This window comes from Pleurodeles waltl, chromosome 2_1 (assembly GCF_031143425.1).
Source record: "Pleurodeles waltl isolate 20211129_DDA chromosome 2_1, aPleWal1.hap1.20221129, whole genome shotgun sequence".
In the NCBI taxonomy this organism is placed as follows: domain Eukaryota; kingdom Metazoa; phylum Chordata; class Amphibia; order Caudata; family Salamandridae; genus Pleurodeles; species Pleurodeles waltl.
In genome coordinates, this window is record NC_090438.1 from 228,197,056 (window position 1) to 228,207,373 (window position 10,318).

A 10,318-nucleotide genomic window follows, 5' to 3' on the forward strand; every position below is an offset into this window, starting at 1 on the left:
GTTTTATAGTGGTGTGGGTGTGTGGTGTGTGTATCTGTGTCAGGTGTGTGTAGTTTGAAGTGTCCAATGTGGTGTAGTTTTGTAAGTGTGTGTGTATTTTGAGCGCGGGGTGTGTACAGCAAATGGGTTACCATGGTTGAAAGACTGCCTCGGTGATTCGTGGGTCCTGATACAATGGGCGTATTCCTGTTGGCATAACGATGTAGGTTTTGGTACCGCCGATTTATCAATGACCTTTGGTCTGGCGGACTTGTGTGGGTGTCTGTATAGTGGCAGATTTCTGTGTGTGGGTCATAATACCCGTAGGGGAATACCGCCATGGTCACGGTATGTTGGCAGCCATCAGCACGGCGGTAGGCAGCATTTATCGCCAGGGTTGTAATGGGGGCCATAGTGTTCTCTTGTTCACCCTAAGATGGGACTTATGAGAAAATGAGTGTGTAACATACATTTTTTATATATATAAAGATTATATTTATATCTTTGTGGTTCTCTATATATATCCTTTTAGCATTATCCAATAGTAGCTCTATACACTTTTTTGATTTTCTAATGCCCAGAGGGGCAGAAACCTTTATGCGCCAGGGATCTTTTTTTTTTAGAGGTGGGGAGTGACCCCTTAGGCAAGGGTCGCTCCCCTATGGGGTAAATTATATTTAGGCCATTTCTTCCCCTAAGCCCCCCCGGGGGCAGATTTTCCTATTTTTTTTAGGCCAATCAGTGAGGTTTTTTTAAGATCAATTTCACGCAATGGAAAGGGTCACTCCCGGGGGGGGGGGAAATGTATTTTAGTCCATTTCTGCCCCCTTGGGGGGCAGATTGGCCTATTTTAATAGGCAATCTGCTCCCAAGGGGGTCAGCAACCACTAGACCACAGAGATTTGTATTTTTTTGCATCAATTTTACGCAAGGGGAGCGACCCCTTAGGCAACGGTCGTTCCCCTGGGGGCCAATTTTATTTTAGGCCTTTTTTGCCTCTATGGGTGGCAGATCGGCCTATTTTTATTAGTTCGATCTGCCCCCACGGGGTGAAGAAACCACTAGGCACCAGGGAATTTAAAATAAAAATGTTTTACAATAGGGAGCGACCCCTTAGGCAAGGTTCACTCCCATGGGGTCAAATTGTATTTAGGCCATCAGACTATTTTCATTAGGCTAATCTGCCCCCAAGGGGGGCAGAAACCACTTGGCACCAGGGATTTTTTGTTATTGTTTTACAGATGGGAAAGTGACACCTTAGGCAAGGGTTGTTCCCCTGGGGGGCAAAGTTATTTTAGCCCATTTCTGCCCCCATGGGTGACAGATCGGCTTATTTTTATTAGGCTGATCTGGCCCCTAGTGGGACAGAAATCACTAGGCACTAGGATTTCCTTTTTTTTTTTGGTGACAATTTCACGCAAGAGGAGCTACCCCTTAGGCAAAGGTCGTTTCCCTTGGGGGGGGGGTTATTTTAGGCCATTTCTGCACTGCTTGGGGGCAAAATGCCCTATTTTTATTAGGTGGATCTCCCCCCCGGGGGGGCAGAAACCACTTAGGCATTAGGGATTGGTGTGTGTGTGTGTATGTGTTTTGTTTGGGGGGCAGCCCCTTGGGCAAGGGTCACTCCCCATGGGGGCACATTACTGGTGGCCATATCTGTCCCCCTTGGGGGCAGAGCAGCCTATTTTTGGAAGGCTCATCTGCCCTCAAGGGAGGCAGAAAGGCAGAAATCCCACCAGAGACCAGGGAATCTTTTTTTTCTTCAAAATAACAGGGTGGGGGTACGGCCATACCCCAACCCTAAATAAATTGGGCCAAAGTTGTTCTGCCGACCATTGGGCATATGGGGCAATTACCCCTGATCCTCACCCAGGGGAGGGTAGAAAGTCTACTAGATGCAAGGGAATTTAACAAAAACAAAAAATAGTGTGGTGGTAGCTACCAACCAGTATGGGCATGGTTATGCCCCCACCCCAACTGAAGGAGGAAAAGTCTTTCAGCTTTTCCCCCGCACACTAAAATATCTTATCCCATGGCAAGCAAGAGGTCATTTGATTATTTGGGGTTTTGGTTTTGCATTTGGGCCATGAGAGCTTAGCTAACTCACAAAATCGTCCCACTTGGAATGGGGAAGGCTGCACTTTTTGGACTTTGGAATGCTGCCATGTAGAAAAATCCACAAGACCTAGACACATCTGAAAACTAAACATCTGGGTGAGTCCAGGTTGGTGTGCTTTACATGCACCGGCACCATTTTCTTACCCACAATGCCCTGCATACATCAAACTTTGCTGGAAATCACACATTTTTCCCACATTTTTGTGATGGAACCATCCGGAATATGCAGGAATCCACAAAATTCCTACCACCCAGCATTGTCTCATCTATACTGATAACAATTCTGCACCACTTGTCAGCCTACATTTTTTTTTTCAAACTGCCCTTTTGGGCTGGTTTGGTTCCCCCTCAATTTCAACATGTTTTTGGCTCTTTCCTGTCCAAGGCACTTGGCCCACCTACACAAGTGAGTTATAAATTTTACCGGGTGACTGAGAGGAATGTTGGGTGGTAGGGAATTTGTCCCGGTGCAATGATCCCATACAGAAATGTGTAAAAAAATCTAGATTATTTTAGCTAAATTTGAGGTGTGCTGAGGATTCTGGGTAAGAAAACATTGGGGGATCCATGCAAGTCACACCTTCCTGTATTCCCTCAGGTGTCTAGTTCTTAGAAATGTTTGGGTTTGGTAGGTTTCCTTATATGGCTGCTGAGCCCAGGACCAAAAATGCAGGATCGCCCCCGCAAAAACATGTAGTTTAGTATTTGATCATTTTGATGTGTCTACATAGTGTTTTGGGGCATTTCCTTTTGCAGGCACTAGGCCTACCCACACAATTGAGGTACTATTTTTATTGGGAGACTTGGGGGAACAATGGGTAGAAGGTAATTTGAGTCTCCTCTCAGATTCCAGAACTTTCTGTCACCGAAAGTTGAGGAAAGTGTTTTTTGGAGCAAATTTTGAGGTTTGCGAAGGATTCTGGGTAACAGAACGTGGTGAGAGCACCACAAGTTACCTCATCCTGGATTCCCCTAGGTATCTAGTTTTTAAAAATACACAGGTTTAGTAGGTTTTCCTATGTGCCGGCTGAGCTAGAGGCTAAAATCCACAGCTTCAAACTTTGTAAAAAACAGCTCTGTTTTCTTTGGGAAAATGTGATGTGTCCATGTGTTTTGGGGCATTTCATGTCACGGGTGCTAGATCTACCCACACAAAAGAGGTACCATTTCTATCAAGAGACTTGGGGGAATGCGAAGTGAAAGGAAATTTGTGGCTCCTATCAGATTCCAGAACTTTCTGTCACCGAAATGTGAGGAAAAATGTTTTTTTGTCCAAATTTTGAGGGTTGCAAAGGATTCTGGGTAACAGAACCTGGTGAGAGCCCCACAAGTCAACCCATCTTAGATTCCCCTATGTGTCTAGTTTTCAGCAATTTGCAGATTTGGTAGGTTTCCTTAGGTGCCGGCTGAGCTAGAGGCCAAAATCCACAGCTAGCCACTTTGCAAAAAAAGGTATGTTTTCTTTGGGAAAATGTAATGTGTCCATGTTGTGTTTTGGGGCATTTCCTGTCACGGACGCTAGGCCTACTCACACAAGTCAGGTACCATTTTTATCGGGAGACTTGGGGGAACGCTGGATGGAAGGAAATTTGTGGCTCCTCTCAGATTATAGAACTTTCTGTCATCAAAATGTGAGGAAAAAGTGTTTTTATGGCCAAATGTTGAGGTTTGCAAAGGATTCTGCGTAACAGAACCTGGTGGGAGTCCCACAAGTCACCCCATCCTGGATTCCCCCAGGTGTCTAGTTTTTGAAAATGCACAGGTTTGGTAGGTTTTGCTAGGTGCCAGCTGAGCTATAGGCCAACATCTACAGCTAGGCACTTTGCAAAAAACACGTTGGATTTCAATGTAAAATTATGATGTGTCCATGTTACATTTCCTGTCGCGAGCATTAGCTCTGCCCACGCAAGTGAGGTACCATTTTTATCGGGAAATTAGGGGGAACACAGAATAGCAAAACAAGTGTTATTGCCCCTTGTCTTTCTCTACATATTTTTCCTTACAAATGTAACACAGTGTGCAAAAAAGACATTTATTTGAGAAATGCCCTGTAATTCACATGCTAGTATGGACACCCCAGAATTCAGAGATGTGAAAATAACCACTGCTTCTCTACACCTTATCTTGTGCCCATTTTGGAAATACAAAGGTTTTCTTGATACATATTTTTCGCTCTTTATATTTCAGCAAATTAATTGCTGTATACCCGGTATAGAATGAAAACCCATTGCAAGGTGCAGCTCATTTATTGGCTCTGGGTACTTAGGGTTCTTGATGAACCCACAAGCACTATATATCCCACAACCAGAAGAGTCCACCAGATGTAACGGTATATTGCTTTAAAAAAATCTGACATTGCAGGAAAAAAGTTGCAGAGTAAAACATTGAGAAAAATGGCTGTTTATTTCACCTCAATTTCAATATTTTTTTATTTCAGATGTTATTTTCTGTAGGAACACCTTGTAGGATCTACACAAATTATCCCTTGCATAATTCAGAATTTTGTCTACTTTTCAGAAGTGTTTAGTTTTCTGGGATCCATCATTGGTTTCATACACATTTCTGTCACTAACTGGAAGGAGGCTGACACCCCCCCAAAATTGTAAAAATGGTGTATGTCCCAGTGAAATTCCAAAATTGTGTTGAAAAATTTGGTTTTCTGATTCAAGTCTGCCTGTTCCTGAAATCTGGGAAGCTGGTGATTTTTGCACCACAAACCCTTTGTTGATGCCGTTTTCAGGGAAAAAAAACACAAGCCTTCCTCTCTAGCCCTTTTTCCCCATTACATTTTTGCTGTATTTTGGCTAATTTGTTGGTCTCCTTCAGGAGAACCCACAAACTCTGGTTACCTCTACAATCCCTAGAATGTTGGAAAAGAAGGATGGAAATTTGGTGTGGGTAGCTTAAGTGGACAAAAAGTTGTGAGGGCCTAAGCGCGAACTGTTCCAAATAGCCAAAAAAGGCCTGGCACCTGAGGGGGAAAGGGTCTGGCAGCGAAGGGGTTAAGCATTAACTTCATTGTAAACGACTTGGGATTTTATAAAACAGTATTTACTATATGATAGGATGATGGTTGAAAAATGTTTTGCACTTTAATGCTATTTTGATGAGAAAGCTGGATTAGCATGTAAACTACTAGGGGAGTAAGAAATTGTATGCATTTTAATGTTATATTGACGGGAAGTCAGGATTATAATGTGTACATGAGGATAAGGACATTGTCAGTAACCTGAAATAATAAGGGTTTACATTTTAACTATGTATAATATGTAGATTACTATGGTCATTTGCACAGAGCCTTTTAATTTAAATTTTATTGTGAAAGATTTTTTAGACTGTAATGGATGATAGTTATTAGTATGAAGTTATTTATTTATTTTATTTTATTGCACAATGTATTGGTTTTAAACAACCATGCATTTAATAAACTTGCACGTGAACTACTTATAAAGTCTTAAACTACCTTATTTTTACATATGTCACCCCTAGTGTACCTAGGGTTGGGTGCAATGTAACTATAAGCACAGACTTTATAAAAAATGTTTTATAAGCCTTGGTGAGGTAAAATAGGCAAATTTGTTTTCCCTTACTGTAGAGAATAGGGTCCGTGGGCTAAAATGGGGAGACTTAATTTTAATTAATAAAGTCTCCAAAGGAAAAAAAATGGTAGATTTGGTCTCAAATTATTGTTATAATAAATCCCACTACTTGCCATTGTTGGAATTAATTTAACTAGTTTAAGGAAAGAGTTTTAAAACTCTTCCTAAAAGTTACCAGTTTAACCTGTGCTTAAACGTCTGGTAGCTTGGAGCAAAAGCAGTTATGCTTAACTTATAGACAATTTGTATTTATGCAGCATGACAAACAGTAATACAGTGAAAACACAACACAAGAAAAATTCTACACCAATTTAGAAACATAGCATAAAATGTAATACATTATTTGGGACTAAAATTGTTGGACCTGGAGATGTGCAATTTTAAAGATTTAAGTACAAATAGTGGCTAAAAGAACAAAGTGCCAACTGGACATGCCAGACCAGGGCAAAGTCCCAAGTTTATGCCAATCACAATGGAGTGTGGGCTAGATACAGTGACAAGGTTAGGGCCACTGAACAAAGTACCTTAATCCTGGTTGGAGAATAATGGGAGATCCCACACTAAGGATGCTTCACTGCCACTGAACAAAGTACCTTAAATCCAGGTTGCCTAGCATTACTAGATCCTGCGCTAAGGATGCATCATGGTGAGATGGTTCTGAAGTGCTGTGAAGCTGCAATGTGAGATCCTAAATAATCATCAAAGATGCTGTTGACAAGGGGCTGTGGAATCAAAGGCCTGGCTCAAGGATGCAATACATAATGGCAGTCCGAGGAGATTGCGGGCTGTGAAGCCAAGTCCTGAGTTGGGGGGGTGTCGCATAGCAGTGGTCTTGAAATGGAGCTAAGAGAAGGGGTATCATGGTATGTCAGTTCTGCCCACAGGAGCACAGCTGAGTTGGCAAAGCACCTTTAGGCTTGCTTCCAATGCTTTTCGATCCAAGAGCTTCTGATAGGGGGCCACCAAATAGCCCTTGGAGTCACTATGGTGCTCCTAGGTTGAAGATGTAGGTCTAGTCCTTCACTGAGGCAGCAGGGCAGCAGACAGCAGGGCAGCAGAGAATTAGCCCTTCTTGCAGATATACACAGCAGTCTTTCTGAGTTTTCCGCAGGTCCACAGGTCCAATGGTGTACCAACTATTTGGGTCTGACAGTCTAATATGTATACCTTGTGCCCAATTTAAAGTAGAAGAAAGTTCTGAAGGGTTCATCCCAAAGAACGGTTTCCTGCATTTCTGCCCTGGTCCCATATTATCTGGGGTCACAATCCGTTAGTAGCAATCCCTTTGTAAGTGTGCTCAGGCAGAGCTTTTGTGATGTGTAAGTGTGATAGGTGACAGCTCCTCTCCCTCATCAAGTCAGAGATGGCCCACCCTGCCACCACATATGCTCATTAGTCTCACTGCCTGGAAACAATATACAGAGACCAACTGCCAAGTACACAAGTAACCCAAAAAACAGGCTGTAGATGCAAAATGGTTATAACAAGAAAATGCCAACGTTGTCATAATTGTGACTTAAAATCCAAATTAACCATTGAAGAGGGTGTTAAATTACAATTCTTTAGGTGGCAAACTCGACATTTCAACCTGCTTCCAAATAAAAGTTATCATTTATTAAATGTAATACTTTAGCCAAATGTTATCTTGTGGGTGAGGCAGGCCTTGTAGTAGTGAAAAACAAATTTAAGATTTTGTCACTAACAGGAGGTTTAAAACTTAGAAAAACATTTACGACTTTTTAAATAAACCGTGTCCTGCCCTATCACTATTTAGAGTCTGCCATGGGGATGACTTATATATGTTACAAAGAAAGAGTTAGGCCTGGCAAAATGTTTCTTGACAGTTTAAAACTGCACACAAAAACTTCAGTGGCAGGTGTGAGACATGCTTAAAGGGCTACTTAAGTGAGTGGCACAATGAGTGCTGCATGTCGACTAGTTTCATTTAATTTACAGGCCCTGGGTACAGGTAGTACTATTTTACTAGAAACTTACAAGTAAATTAAATATGTCATTTAGGTGTAAGCCAATATTACCGGGTCTAAAGGAGAAAGTACAAGAAGTTTGGCACTGGTTAGCAGTGGTAAAATGTGAACAGTCCTAAAGTCAGCAAAAACAAAGTCATCAAATAGAGGAGGCTGGGAAGCAAGAAGTTTGGTGAAATCCATGCCGAAAAAGTCAGATCTTTCACATCACATATATATTAGATGAAATAGCATATTATAAGTAGGTGTCATTATCAGTAAGGCAGGCCTTTCGGCTTTGTCAGGCTGTCACCACAATAAGGAAAGCTTCAACATATTATAATTCACCGGAGCGGAGGGGATCTGGCCCAGGCTGGCGTATGGGGTGTTCAGTTGTTGAGGAATCTTCAGGTTGATGTATCCATCAGAACTGTGATTTTTTTTCTCGCCTACCTTTTTATTCAATGAGCCTCTTCTTTCTCTGTCCTCTGCAAGCCTTAGTTTCTGACGGGAGCCTAGTTTGTCCCTTACCTACCACCCTTCTAACTCTCTCTTATCATATTTCTGCAAACTGCCCACATCTTACCTCAGAAATCACATCTCTTCCTTGCACACACATCAGTAAAATGTAAAAACAACTAACTTCCGTATGTACTCATCCCTCCAACCATTTCAATTTCCCAACTAATATTAACTTAATCTACCACACAGAAAGTGGATGAAATGAGAGGAATATTTTCCCCTGAGCAAATGTTTTATCCAAAAAACCAATAGCCACTGAATAAACAACTGATCTTGAGTTTCAGGCGTAGTATGCTACTACCATATTATGCATAAACCCTTAACAGGGCCAGTAAGCACCATATAAATGTAATTGAAATACAATATAATAAATAAGTGCACCAATAACCATAAGGAATTCCTAAATACTGAAAGTGGTATGGAACCATACAAATGGTAGACATGGTCTGTACGGATTTATGCCACATAAGAGAAGTTAAGCATAGTGTATGATGCTTTGTAGTTCATGTCAGTATTTTGTTTTTCTAGAGAGCAACAAATAAGTGGTTTCATATTGGGAAAGCAAATCTGCAAAGCTCTGTGAAAACTATAATTGTTTAAAAACGTAACATTCCATTTGTAAATGGTGATCCAGGTAAACAAATGCTGTGTATGTAATTGTTACTGTAGCCACAGTGATAGGTCTAACTGTTGTGTGTTGTGTGATGTAGATGGGTAGTGTGCGAGTGGCTACATTATTATGAAAGCTTATTCGAATAAAACAGTTTGAAAGTTGTGTACAATCAGAGCTGCATTAGGTGCACTTCATTGTAGGCTACATTCTTGACCTGACCTAAATGCCCTGATGTTCTGACCAAAAACAGTCCTCAGCCTTATGATGAGTCTGTTTAACCTGAGTGCTTTCTCTTTTATGTTCATTCTCTGTGTCTGTAAAAGGTGTTGGTCTGGCATTCTGACACAGTTATCCTGGAAAAAGATTTTACAGCCTTGCAACATTATATTTGGAGGGTTCACCTGAGATTTGATGGATGGTGTCTGTTTACAAATCTATTGTATACTTTACCTCTTATGAGAGAGTCACACACGTGTATGGGGTTTTAATGAACATCACTTGTAATCTCATATACAGAAATGTTTTAATGTATCAGCACTAAAAGAAATAGTTAACAAGCTACACATTAGGGCCCTTCAAGATGTTCTCTCAGTAGTGAGTGTCCTTTCACAGGCATTGCAATAGGAGTATGTGTCTGATTCTGCTGCAACATAGCCCCTTGTTGTGCATGACGCTAAAAATTACAATTTCAGCATGACAGAAAGCTAACAAAACTACATTCATTGGTCCAAAGTGTTGTCATGTATTATAGTATCAGCATTAGATGTACATAAGCTGTTCGAGATGGCCTTTTTTCAAGTGCCTCTCTATGATGCTCTGTAGAGTCAGCTTTTGTGTGGGGTGATGCTCCTCCAAGAGAGGCAATCTCCAGCCTGGAGCATCCACAACAGAGGCACCAATAGGTGTGATCTATCTGCACCTGTTTATTAATAACCAAGAAGACAGTGATCAGTAAAGAGGAAAAATGCTGGTGTTACCTACAGGATCTTTCACACTCTGAACAACAGAGACTGCAAATTCCCACAGCCCCCTTCCCATCTACCAACTGGCATTGCTACAGGAGGAATATTCAGGAGTTACTCTCAGCAAAAAATCCTAATCGAATTTCAATAGGGGCTCTGTCGCCTCTATATCTTCTCCACTGCTCGGGTCTCCTCATTCATGCCTAAGGAGTTTCAGAAATACACTTCCACTGTCTGGAAAAACAACATCAAGTCAACCTTGTGCACAGGTATAGGCCATGGACTTCCATAGGCATGTCATCACTCTGCTTCCTTTATATGTACAATCTTTGCCACATGGACACACATGCACAACACACACCTGGGATGCTAGCTGTCTGTGCCTCTCACATCAGCTGTTGCTCTGCTGTGCCGTACAAACAACCTAGAATGGGATTTGGTAAAAAAACACATGTATTATATGACTACACACTGACTCCACACGCTCAGCCAATGCCAAATAACTAATTTTCAGTGAGTGAGTACAAAATAAAATAAACAAATGACCATTTATACAGAATA